The sequence below is a fragment of the Pinus tabuliformis genome, chromosome 2_1 (genome assembly GCF_031772625.1).
Source record: "Pinus tabuliformis cultivar Carrire ecotype Pingquan chromosome 2_1, CPIR1, whole genome shotgun sequence".
Lineage (NCBI taxonomy): Eukaryota > Viridiplantae > Streptophyta > Pinopsida > Pinales > Pinaceae > Pinus > Pinus tabuliformis.
This window is the reverse complement of record NC_142299.1, coordinates 205,021,586-205,035,394: the sequence shown is the minus strand read 5'-3', so window position 1 is coordinate 205,035,394 and position 13,809 is coordinate 205,021,586. Positions and strand designations below refer to the sequence as shown.

The following is a 13,809-nucleotide window of genomic DNA, read 5'->3' as shown; positions in this document are numbered from 1 at the left end:
ATTTGTAAGGCCAAAAGGCATGACCAAAAAATCATAGTGACCCTCATGAAGAGTGTCTTCAGTCTTCATTCTGATTTGATGATATCTTGAATGAAGATCCAATTTGGTGAAGTAAATTGATCCATGCAATTCATCCAATAATTCATCAATGACGGAATGGGAAACTTATCTTTAATAGTGAGCTTGTTGAGCTCCCTATAATCCAGACACATGTTCCATGATCCATCCTTCTTGTGCACCAATACTACTGGTGTAGAGAAATAACTTTGGCTAGGTTGAATTATACTAGCCTCGAGCATTTTTGCAACCATATGTTCAATTTCACTCTTTTGGGCATAGGGATATCTATACGACCTGATTTTTGGAGGAACACTTCCTTGAATCAAATGAATAGTATGATCATGATCACGAATAGGTGGGAGACATTTGGGAGTCTCAAATACCTTGGAATGATTGTCCAAGACTTTTTGGAGATTTAGACAAATAGATGATTTCGATGTGGAAACATCTAGCGAACATAATTGTCCAATTACACCTCGTTGTTCATTTTTTAGAAGATTTGTCATACCGTTAGAGCTAATTATCTTTCCTGGTTTCCCTGCAATACCCATAATTCAGCTTCCTTTCCTTCTGCAAAAAATTTCATGAAAAGTTCTTGAAAGTTAAAAGTTATTATACCCAAGGATTGTATCCATTGGACTCCTAGTACAACATCAACACCTCCCATTGGAATGGAAAGCATTGGGCTATTCAATACATATTCTCCCATGGATAGCTTGATATTATGGAACTTTCCAGAGCAATTTATCGTTCCTTCACCTGCAACCATCACTTGACACTGTGGTGCTGGATATAGGAAGCAATTCAATTCTTTTGCTATCTTACAATGAATAAAATTGTGGGTACTTCCTGAATCAATCAACACTATTACCTTTTTCTTCTTGATATGTCATTCTATCTATATGGTTTGAGGAGTGGTAATTCCAGCCAATGCATTACAAGATATGTTCGGATTCATTTCTTCTTTATCTAGGCTTTGTTCCTGGAGTATATCCTCTTATTTTGACCTTTCTTGTTCCTTTTCTTCTTCCTCTTCACAATCTAAGTAAAATAATTTCTTCTTAGCACACTTATGACCTTTAGTGTATTTGCTATCACAACTATAACAAAGCCTTTTTGCTCTTTTTTCTTCCAATTGTTATGGTTTCAACCTTATAGGTTGTGGAAGGCTAGGGGCAACAACACTTCCATCTTTATAGTTGTGAGTGGTAGGCTTCCTCATTGCCATAATTTTGCTTTCCATTTTTCTTGCTAACCTGAATGCCTTCTCTAATGAATCAGGTTCCCAAAGGTGAACATCATGTTGGATATTATACTTTAAAGTCCCTATGAACACATCAATCCTATGCTCCTCTAGAATATTTTTTACCCTTATGTTCAATTTTTGGAACTCCTCAATGTGATCCATAATTGAACCCTTTTTTTGAGACTTATCAATTGGCTAAAAACGGTGTTGCTTTTTGTATCCTCATAATGTGTTTTCATTTCTTCCGTAAAAATTGCCCAAGTGACAATTTGTTTATGCGAGCAAAGCCATTGATACCATGCAAACTGATTTGGTTCCAAATACAAAGTTGCAATATGTACCTTTTGTGTGTTTTGCACATTATGGAGATCGAAAAATTGCTCCATCTATAGTATCCATGTTGCGGGATCCTTGCCATCAAACTTCCTCATATCGATTTTTGGAATATGGTGGGTCTTCGATCCAACATTAGAGTCTATGAAATCATGATTAACATTTATTTTATTCTCATCACGAGTTTCCTTTACTACCGTTTAACCATTAGTGACTATTTCTTGTAGCAATGTATTCAAATTTATCTTCAATTCTTCCATCTTATCATCCATGCCATCCATCTTAGCGTCCATGCCATTCACTTTCGCTTCCATGCCATCCATCTTAGCTTCTATGCCTTTCTTTAAACCATCCATCTTAGCTTGCACACCATACATCTTAGCTTCTACATCTTACATTAAACCATCCATCTTAGATTCTATTACTTTTTGTGCAAGTGACATTTGTTCCACTCGGTCTCGTAATTTTGATATATCATGTTGCATTTCTTCCTCTTCTTCATGAGTCATGCTAGAGCTTTCAGGTTGCTTACTAGGTGTTTGCATTTTCTTTCCTCAGGGCATCAATTATTGATAATAATGCTTTACTATGCCCTTTGAATTCCTTCAAACTAATTTTTCAAACCAAGCTTATGCAAAACTTAAAAAAAAACTACACACCTTTTTTCACTTTGTAGGAGCTCGATATTGAATCTAATGTATCTATGTAATTTCGAATCATCCAGTTCTGAAATTATGATCTGCAGTAGCCCTCTGTGTCCTCTTTCGAATGCCACTAGTCTGATCGAATTTAGATTCTCCAAGGCAGAGTTATGCACAATCTCCCAAGATGACCTAATTATAGACCTTTCCAGAAGAGAGAACTTGTATGAAGTGCCACATGTCACTATTTCGACCTTAGTATCCGAAAAATATACAAAAGAAACTGCATTCCATCCTGTTTCTATAAATTCTTATGAAATTTCAATCTGATGCACAAAACAAAAGTTATGACGATTTTCCCCAGGTCACCTGTTTGGAATGAAATTCGGGAGTCTCCAAAAAAGCCAACTTCCTCAGATCATATCTCTGTAAATATATCGTAAAAAGCTCTGAAATTTGGACCTGAGGTTCATAACGATTTTGGCCCAAATGGGTTTTTTTTAGCATCTGAAACATCACAGAAAAAAAGTTATAGCACAAATGCCACAATGACCTGTTTGGAGCAGCGAAACCCTAGAATTCAAAGCTTTGATACCAACTGTTATGAAACCAGCTCACAAAAAGATAGAAATGATAGTTGAACGCCTTAGAATTCAGCCTCTTTGAGTGGGCAACCTCCTTTACATTACAGAAATGAACAATTCTTGGATGATTCAAATGACAAAACCTCCTTTCTATATATAGGAGTCTAAAGGGTCACAATATAACCAAGCCAACCTAACAGTAACAATATAAAGGCACAAAAATAACAATAGAGGGATTCTATGGGGCACAGTAATAACAATATGGGGACAATAGGGGCACACAAATATTAGTAAGGGATACAACTACAATAGTAATGGGGGCATCACTAGTATTATAGGGACCTAACATCCATCCATAGACCAAAAAGTCCCACAAGAATATTTTTCATCCAAAACATATCACATGCTACTTGACTTGCAACCATGTATTCTACTTCTGCTGAGATAAATGCCCCTAATATTTTGTTTCTATTGTATCAAGAAAGCGATGCGGACCCAACACTGAAAATTCCTCTTGATGTACTCTTCCTGTCTGATGGAATCTCCACCCAATCTGCATCTGTGAAGCCACACAACTTCACTCCCTATGTTTGTCTGTACTATAGTCCAAACTAGGTGGTGCCTCCGAGGCACCGTAGAACATGCTTAGATGCCCTCCAAAAAAATTTGGTTGGCCTAACCATATCTTGACTAAGTTGGTTAATTGCATAACACATATCTGGTCATGTGTTCGCTAAATTCATTATTGAACCCAAAAGTTGCCTATAGATGATATCCTCCACTACTTCACCAGAAGTAGCAACATCTTTTCTCCAACTGATGGCTAGAGGTGTCTCCATGTGTTTTCTACTCTCCATGTGAAACTTCTTCAGCATATCATCAACATACTTACCTTGAGAGACAAATAGTTCCCCATCTCCTTTCCATACTTCCAATCCAAGGAAGTAGTTCATGAGTCCCATTTCCTTCATTTAAAATTCTGTTGCAAGATCTAATTAACTTCTCATCACCAGTTAAAATTAAATCATCGACATATAAAACAAAAATCAATAATTTACCTTCAACCATAATATGATAAAGGTTCACATCTGCTTTACTTTTGGCGAGGCCCAACCTAGTAAGATAATTATCAATCCTAGTGTAAAAACCATGGGGTGCTTGCTTGAGTCCATATAACGTTGGTTTGATTCCGCACACATGCAACTCTCGGTTATAGGTCTCAAAACGTTCAGGTTGTTCAATTTACACCTCTTCCTCAATAAATCCATTGAGGAATGATGTCTTCACATCCATTTAGTGTATCTTCCACCCCATCTGCACTGACAAAGAAAGTATAGATCTAATGGATGAATACCTTTTGGCTGGTACAAAGGCTTCCTCATAGTCTATTCCATCAACTTGAGAGAAACCCTTGGCCACAAATCTGGCCTTATACTTCTCTATGCTTCCATATGTTGCATGATTTACCTTGTAAATCCATCTCGAACCCACCACTGATTTGTCTGTTGGTCTTGGGACCACTTCCCAAACAATGTTTTTGATAATGGAATCATACTCTTCAACCATTGCATCAACACATACTGGTTTCTCTACTTCTTCCTCAAAATACGATGGCTTAGTCTCAACCAAATATCTTATGAGAGCCATGTAGCCAGTGTACCGATCTAGTGACCTTCTCTACCTACACTGAGAAGTGGGTGGTCCCGTAGTCTCTCTAGCATCATGCATCAGGCTCTTAGCTTCTCTGGTTCGTTTTCTTACATGGTTGCCTCCACTCTATGCTCCTCAAATTGTGGATGATACACAACAATTTGAGGTTCCTCCTTTGGAGCCAAAAGATCCTGATCTGGTTGCAACTGAATTTCCCTCTCAAGAGAACATCTCATTTCCTTCTCCTCCTCAAACTTCACATCTCTTCAAAAAATTGTCATCTTGAGAGATGGAAAGTATACATGGTAATTGTGAGGAGTTTTTGTGTAACCCAAAAATACCCCCAACTTAGTTATTGGCTCAAGCTTCTTCCTAGAGTCCTTGGAGACATGGTAGTAAAAGAATTATCCAAAGATCTTGAAGTGAGACACATCCAACTTTCTCCCCGAGAAAGCATCTTCTGGTGTAATCATTCCTAGAATCCGAGGAGGACTTCGCTTTTGCAAGTATACTGTTGTGTTGCATGCCTATGTCCACAAATGCAGTGGTAGGCCTTGGTCATGCAACATCACCCTCGCTTCTCCCACAACACTACATTTATTTCTCTCATCCAACCCATTTTGCTGTGGGTTGTGGGGTGTTATCAATTCCTGTCCAATTCCTTCTTTTTCACATTTTTTTAAAACTCATTCAACACATACTCACCTCCATTATTGCTCATAAGATCCTTCACATTCTTTCCAGCTTCCTTCTCTACTGGTTCTTTGAATTCTACAAACTTGGAGAATGTCTCATCCTTCTTCTGCATGAAGAAGATCCAACACTTCCATGAGAATTCATCTACAAAGATAACATAGTATTTGTGCTTGGCAGTGGAGGTTGTTGAGAAAGTTCCACAAACATTAGAGTGGATTCTTTCAAGGACTGTATGTGCTTTGTTGTCTCGATCATGGAATGAGGCTTTTGTGTAATTCCCCAAGGTGCACCCTTTGCATGTATCTTTCTAATCAAGTGATCCTTTGGGGAGGCATTTAGTTATCTGCTACATAATCTTCAGCGTGCCATGATGAAAATGATCGAGTCTTCTATGCCATAGTTCACCGATTTCATGACTCTGCACCTTCTCTGCCTTCGTGCTTAATGCAACACAACCTTCCACATCTAGCTTGTATAGGTTCTTTGCACAAACCCCGATCAACTTCACTTGTCCCATGGATATGTGTCTTAGGAATTCTTTCCCTTTTCTGAAGATCACATCATAACCACATCCTTCCAACATAGAAACTAAAACGAGGTTCTTCTTTAGGCCCGAAATATACATGAAATCATTTAGTTTTAGATAGGGGCCAAACTACCCTCTGAAAAGTGACTGTAACAATTCCAATCACACTATACATTCCATCATCTCCTATCTCTATGTGCATCTGGAGGTCTTTATCCTCCAGGTCACTGAAAAGTTCTCTATTGCACATCATATGGAATGAGTCACCATTTTCAAAGTACCATACACTAGCCATCATTGTGCTTACCATGCATGCTATGAGGGAGAAATTGTTTAGTCAATTTAATGTCTTAAATTGCTCTACATAAATTATCAATCCGGGTATCGTAAACTGATGAAGTGTGGTGCACTATATGTGCTTAGTTAACCTTTCACTTACTTCGTTGTTTTATAGTTTATGTTCAACTCTTCCTAAAACTCTGCTTCAAACACATGTGTTGTGTAAAGCACGATTAAGAAGTAGTCAGAAATAAGTCCAAAAAGTAGTCAAGCTCTAAGGTGACAAGTAAGAAAAACCACTTTAAAGACCAGTTATAATGTTCAACTCTTCCTAAAACTCAGCTTCAAACACATGTGCTGTGTAAAGCACGATTAGGAAGTAGTTAGAAATAAGTTTAGAAAGTAATCAAACTTTTAAACTTGCAAAGAAAGAGCTTGAAAGAAATAAATTGAAATGAAACTGAAAGCAAAGAACTTGAAATGACTTGAAAGTAAATGACCACTTCCAATGGCACTAGACACCATTCATGCTGCTGCAAATAAAAGAAAAGAAAGTCACTTTTAAAACCAAAGATAAAGATTATCTCTCTCTAACTCGATGCTTCTAAGCACATGTACTGTGTAAAGCACGGATAGAAAGTAGCTTAAGTTGAATTAGAAAAGTGAGAAAAATCTGCTTTAAAGACTAATGATAATATTTTTCTCTTTCTAATTCTCTACTTCAGCCATATGTACTATGCAAAGTATGATTAGAAAGTAGTGAAAGATTAGTCTAAGAAGCACTTAAAACCAAAAATCTACTTTAAAGACTAGTAATAATATTTTGCTCTTTCTAACTCTCTACTTCAGCCATATGTACTATGCAAAGTATGATTAGAAAGTAGTGAAAGATTAGTCTAAAAAGCACTCAAAGCCAACTGCAAGTTAGTGGTATTCTGATCCTTAAAAGATAACAGTTTATGATAAAAGATCATTCATGTGTTAGCAGAACTTTGAGAAATAAGACTAAAAATCAGCTATAAAAACAAAGGCAGTAGCTTGAACCTGTCAACTTCAAATACCATTAGTTTGTAAAGCAAATACATAAACATAAAAACAAATCCCAGGAGAAAATAAAATGCAATAATTCAAACTGTACAAGGCAGGGGCCCCCTTCTACCTATGAAATCAAAGCATACTTAAAATTGCATGAATGAAAATCTAATCTACCTTACATTCTACAAAGCAATATTTACAAAATGAAATCTAATCTACTTACATCCTAATATGCTCCATGACATCTACTTCACATCTCCTTCCATGTTGAGAACATCAAAGCTTTATTCAATTTCTTCAAAAGTGCAAAGTACAAAAGCTTTCAAAAGCCATGAGACTAACAAGCTAAAAGGACTAAGAAAAGACTAAAGGAAAGACTAAAGAGAGACTAACTAATGAAGGAGAGAGATCTCCTATTTATACAAAAAGATGAGAGCCATCTCATTAATGATAATCCATGAATATCTCCCTCTACCTCTAGAGTCCTAATCAAAATAGGAACTGATAAGACACATGTCTTTTAGAGTTACAATACAATTAGGAGAGGTGACACATATCCTCATGATCCCATGATTCTTTCCAACCAAATTCGAATTTGGCCTTAGAGTGCCACATAAGGGTCTTCTAGAAGTCTCCTTTCAACCTACACATGTCAACAAACTCAACCCATTTGTTAGGTATAAGAATATGCACATTATTTTCTAATGTTTAACCACAAATTCACTTAAAAGGCTTAGAAATAATAAATATTGGAAAAACATAAAGGTAGCCCAATGATAATGAAAGTGGGATGAATGTGGTGACATAGTAGTGAAATGGAGGTGAAATGGAGGTGATATAATGGACATAATAGCGAAAGTGTAATGCAAATGAATGACATTTTCAAGACTCAATAGAAATCAAGCTTGAATTGTGAAGCCAAGGCTTCACCTGTTGTTCCTCCTGAGGTCTTCTTTCTTGTCTTCTTGTGTGGACACTTCATGGCATAATGCCTAAATTCATGACAATTGAATCATTTGATTTTGGACAAGGCATTCTTCTTACCCCCTTGACTAGACTCTATTTTGGATTGGGATTTATTCCTTTTCCCTTTCTTTTCCTTTCAATCCAAGGCACAATTCTCCTCATCCTCACACTTGGATGAGGTCCCATCTTTGGTGTTTTGCCTTATCTCCTCTTACACCAGATTAGACCATAAGTGTTCCCAATTTGGTAGTTTCTACCTCCCAATCACCAAATCTTGGTAGATGTGCCAACTCTTGGGAAGGAATAGAAGGGTTAGTCTTACGAGATCATCCTCTATAGTGGTAACCACAAATCCTCCAAGTTCAACATGACATTGTGTGAACCTGCTCAGGTACTATTGAATAGATTCATTTTTTTGCATCTTGATACTTCAAATATTATCTTTAAGCATCAATTTCTTGTGGTCATTTTTGTTCTGGAACAAATCTGTTAGTGCTTGCCACATTTCATATTGGGTTTCTTTCCCATGGATATTGGGTACAATGTGTTCCTTCACACCCTCCAATATGATTCTCCTCACCTTGCTACACACTTCCTTCATTATTCTAGATCCTTGATGTCAGATGATCCTGGTTTTGGAAGGTCATGCTCGACAAATTCCTTCAACCCATTTTCCTCCAGTACCATCTCCATGTGGTCGTTCCAAGCAACAAAGTTAGAGATACTCTTAAGGGCGTACTCAAGCCTTAGACTATAGAATTCCATATTGCTAGCTCTGAAGAATTGATCCTGTAAATTTGATCCTCCTGCAATAACAAATTCAAATTCTTTACTCTGCTGTGAATCTTGATTTGATACCATGTACAAATTTAATGTGTAGATATGAAATTGCTCATGTAATTTACTAAAACACAAGACTAAAATGTGACTCTACTCATCTGCAGAATTCAATTCACAATCAATAGAACAAATCATAAACATGCATCAATATTAAACACACATACACAAAGATTTATTTAAGGGAAATCAACTACTCAAAACCCCTTCCTATGTGTATTGCATTAATCAAAGAATAGAAATGAATATATAGTTCTTGCTCAAGCATAAGCAACCTCTACAAGTGTATAAGCTATTTCTTTCCCTGACTGACTTACTCTGGCCAACATTTAGCCAATTTTCCTATCCTCTAAGCTTTTATATCCTTGCATAGTTCAATGAGGAATTAGGCCCCTATTTCATAGGAATTTTCCTCCAAGGAACTGCGCAGTTCATGTAGGCTCATTCTCCAACTACGTGCACCACCTATACACCTCAAAGTAGTCTACAACTAATAGTACAATGCCTTGGAATATCCATCTCAACTAGGTAGCTCGTATTATCTGCATGCAATAATTATTATGGTCTGATTGATTAGTTAACTGGTTGATCACTGAGTTGTGACTAAAGTCACACCCCACTACTAGACCTTCCACTAGTTCCTCCAACAATTGTAACTAGTTTAACTAACAATAACTCAATTTCACTGATTTAGATTGCTAGAAATTAATAATCACTCCTATTGAACTAAAATCAAGTCTTCTAACTGTAATTATCTAATCTAACTGGGTGACACAAGCCATGTAACTGAAGCTAACTCATTCAAGTTGTCTGTTGAAATGGAAATTAAAATTTTCTCTCTAACTTGACTAAGAAAAGTCAAACCGAGGTTTTCTTGCTGCATTTTCAACATATTTCCTCAGCTCCTATTTGGGTTAGGCTATCGAATCTTCCCCTACATTTTTGGAATCTCTCAACGCTCTCCTTTATTGGAAATGAATTAGGGAAGATTTATTGCTGTAGTCCAAAAGAAAAAACATATTATAAAAATACTTATGCATGAATTTGTGTGGAGATGGATTTTAAAAAGCATTTTCCTACTGATATTAATCTGTTGGCCCTATATTATGTGTGGAACCAAAATATTGATTATGAGAATGTATCTTTTCGTTGTAGAGTATGCTATGAAACTAGGCACATACTCAAAAACTACCCAAAGCATTTGCAAAACAACAATTTCTAGAAAATTAACCAAAGATCTATATGGTGAGAAGGAGCTCAATGTAAGCATTACACAGTATATAAGGAAAAAGAATCTCGGAATGAGGGAGAAGAAAATGAAATCCAAGAAGAAAATATTGATAAAGCGAACTCTTCAAAGCAATCAAAAATCAGCCAGGGAGAAGAGCGTGGGGGCTCGTTAGAGTCAACAACAGTGCAAGAACAACAAACTATAGTGAAATATGAACATCCCCTTGAAGCCACAAGTAAAATTGTTGGAAAATCCATTTCTTGGGAAAATCAGATAGATAAGGAAGATATGGAAAATAACAAGGTTCATGCATCAAAGGATTCACCCAATGCAACAAAAATTGAAGATTGGATTAAAGTAGGGAAGAAAAAGAAAAATATTTCGCCAAGAAAAACCAAAAGTTAGTCTAAATTAAAGTACTGGAAAATGGACTGTAAGTGCATATTGCTTTTAGGAGGTTTTTGGAAAATTTTCATTTCGAAAGGATCAATGTTGCATGACTCGTACTCATATAAGACTCGTCTGGTTATTGATTCAATGACCCATATAAGACTCAGGAATGACCCTTATAATACTCATATAAGACTTGACAAAATACAAAAACAAATTGATATATGAAAAATAATAAAAATAAAAAATAAAAATAAAAACAAAAAGAGTCAAATTTTAATGTTCTTCATAGGTCTTATGCGGTTCAATTAGAGTTTAATTTCGGTAGACGAGTTTATTGTGGGTATTCAGAGGTATGGTTAAGAATCACGAGTTCTATGTGAATGACCTGTCTTGCTATAAGACCTATCAAGACCTACGGGTACTCACAAGTCTTATAAGGGTCGTGTTTCATGAGAAAATATTAAAATTTTTGTTTCATGAATTAACCAATTGAGAAAGGATTAAACTTTTTTGTTTCATGGGATAACCATTTGAGGGTTTGGATTGATCCTTTATGCTCAATCTCAAACCAAAAAAATATATTGACTCTGTTGAAAAAATAGGATTGTTATGAGCCTGATCCCAACTCTTTTTTTAATAAAATTATCATACTCGTCTCTAAAAAAAATAATAAAATCCTTCCATTATAACCATAATTTTTCATGATTTTCAACTCTAGAGCCATGGCTATTTAATAGTAAAATATCAGTGCACCCTCAAGTTACGACCCACCCTCAAGTTGCATGGGATTACCAAGAAGTCTACCAAGCACTCAAGATACATTGGTATAGAAGTTTAGAGGGAATGAATTTGATTTATTTGTAGCATGGTCTAGATTAATTTTTTTTCCTCAAATTGTGAAAACCTTCAAAAAGTATTTAATATGTACATAGAAAAGATGAAAAAATGATTTAAAAACTTGTAAATTTATAATAAATATACAAAATTTGAAATCATTATGTAGTATGATTTTTTACACAATAATAAGCTAGCATTTGCACTGAGAGGCGCAAAGCAACGCCAATAGGATATGCGGACCCTGAGTTCATCCATGTTTCAGTCAAACAGAGCTTATTAGTTCTATTATTAAACTTAGCCAAAAACTGTATTGAAATCTAAACATAACAAACTTCCCGCAAAACCAATGAAAACATACTGTTTAATTATTATGGCAGTGGCCCCAGATGGAAGTGACAAGTGTCAGATGTGGAGTGGTATCAAAGGTATGGATATCATAACTTTTAAAATGAGACCACACAAAATACTTGTGATATTGAGTAGCTTCGATATGGAGCATATTCGATATTATATTCAACTCTTTTTGATAAATATATCGGATCCATAATATCAAAGGTTTTGAAACAGTCGCAACATGACACACTTTGCAAACTTGCGATATAGTAAGGCTTTGATACAAGACACACAAAATTATAATAAAACCAATCACATCCATAACCATATCAATAACTAGAGATTGAGGTTTCTCAGAGGTGTCACTAAAAGGTCCGATATGGGTGGATGCGATTTAAGAATTAAATCGTAACATAAATCAAAATTGGGTCCATAATATCACAACTTTGTTTCAGTGATTTGATATTGGAGGTTTTCATTCAAAAGTTCCGATTAAAAGTTTCGATATTAAGGCGGACGCGAAATTCTTATTAATCAACATTAATACATATATCGAGTCCGTAACCAAATCGACAATCGACAATTTTGAGATATGTAACATTTCAATAGCTTCGATATGAGAGTGGACACAACATTCTAATTAAACTAAAGTTAATTCGCATATCAGATCCGAATATCGGAGATGGGAGTAAATCGGAGGCATATGTCAGCATATCACAATATCGACAGGATTATCATATCTCAATATCGACGATTGAAGGGAATCAGAGGTCGGAGCAGGAGACGTATCGCAACTCGAAGATCAGAGATTACATGATATCGGAGATCAGAGGAGGAGCGAGAAGGGATATCAGAGGAATGGATATATCAGAGTTTGGAGATTATAAGATATCGGAGTTTGAAGATAAGGGATTTTAAGTGGTAACAGATAACAAAACTCTGATATGTGATTTCTCTGATAAAAGGGAGAAGAGAAGGGTTACGTGGTATGTGAGTCTCCTATCCAATAAAATACAACAACTTTATAATGGTCAAAATTTGGTTGTATAATACGTTTGAATAAAGACTCCTGAGTCTTATAAAAATGGTTTTCCACATTATTATGAATCAGGGTTTTTACATCTAGGAATTCTAAAAGGGTTCCTATAATGTCAAAGCTCTGATATCTCTGATATAATATAATAGCCACTTGTTTAATGAGTAAGGCCTAAAGTTTATGCACACTTCTTGGTCTCGGGGGCTATGTTTTATTAATCTAAATAATTAAGATGTTTAAAACAAAAATTTATTTACAAAGTCTATTAACAAACAACTTAATCAAACTTAGGCAAACTATAAAAATAAAACAAATGTAAATAAAAAGAAAATTAGACTAGAAATGAAGTAAACATATTCAAAGCCTACATGAAATGAAAAAAAAGGGTCCCCATGCCTATTATCATAAAATAAAATGGGGGTGTTGTGTTTTCACGACAACAGGCTCTTACTCTTGGGCATATGTGGTCTTCTCTTTGGATAGGTTTTAAAAAATGTGAAACCATATTACGATCGATTATAATAGATGTCGGGAGGTCCCACATGCCACATCATCATTTTAATCCCGCATAGCACAACTTCAAGAATATCAAAACCATATTATGATGGATTACAATAGATGTCGGGAGGTCCAACATGCCACATCATCACTTTAATCCCGCATATTGTAACTTCAAGAATATAAGATATTTTTAAGTTTTACACAAGCTCTAATATCTGAAGTAGTGGATGCGAGATTTTGACAAATTTGGTTTGATACTCCAATCGGGTCTGCATCATACTTTGGCCTCTGATGGATGTGATATTTCAATTAAATTGTTTTGATAGGCCTATCAGGTCCACAAGTATATTGCAATTGGAGGTTTTAATATGTCATTCTTGCAAAACTTGTGATAGGAAAGTTCTTCCATGAGGGATATGATCACATTTAAGCGTGTTATGATAAAGTAATAGGGTCTACAACGCATATCACAATTGGAGGTTTCAACATGACATGGCTTTAAACTTGTGATATGAAAGTTCCTATGCGGCGAATGCAACATTACATTAAATTTGTTATAATAAAGTCAATCGGGTCTACAAGGCATATCTCAATTGGAGATCGGTGGATCTTATCGGCGGTCCCA

At 35.8% G+C, this 13,809-nt stretch overlaps 1 pseudogene; it reads left to right on the top strand.

Moving 5' to 3' along the window:
• The window catches only part of LOC149199451 (protein FLX-like 3), a 47,308-nt pseudogene extending 34,743 nt beyond the window's left edge, over positions 1–12,565 (top strand).
• Positions 12,566–13,809: the final 1,244 nt, after the last annotated feature.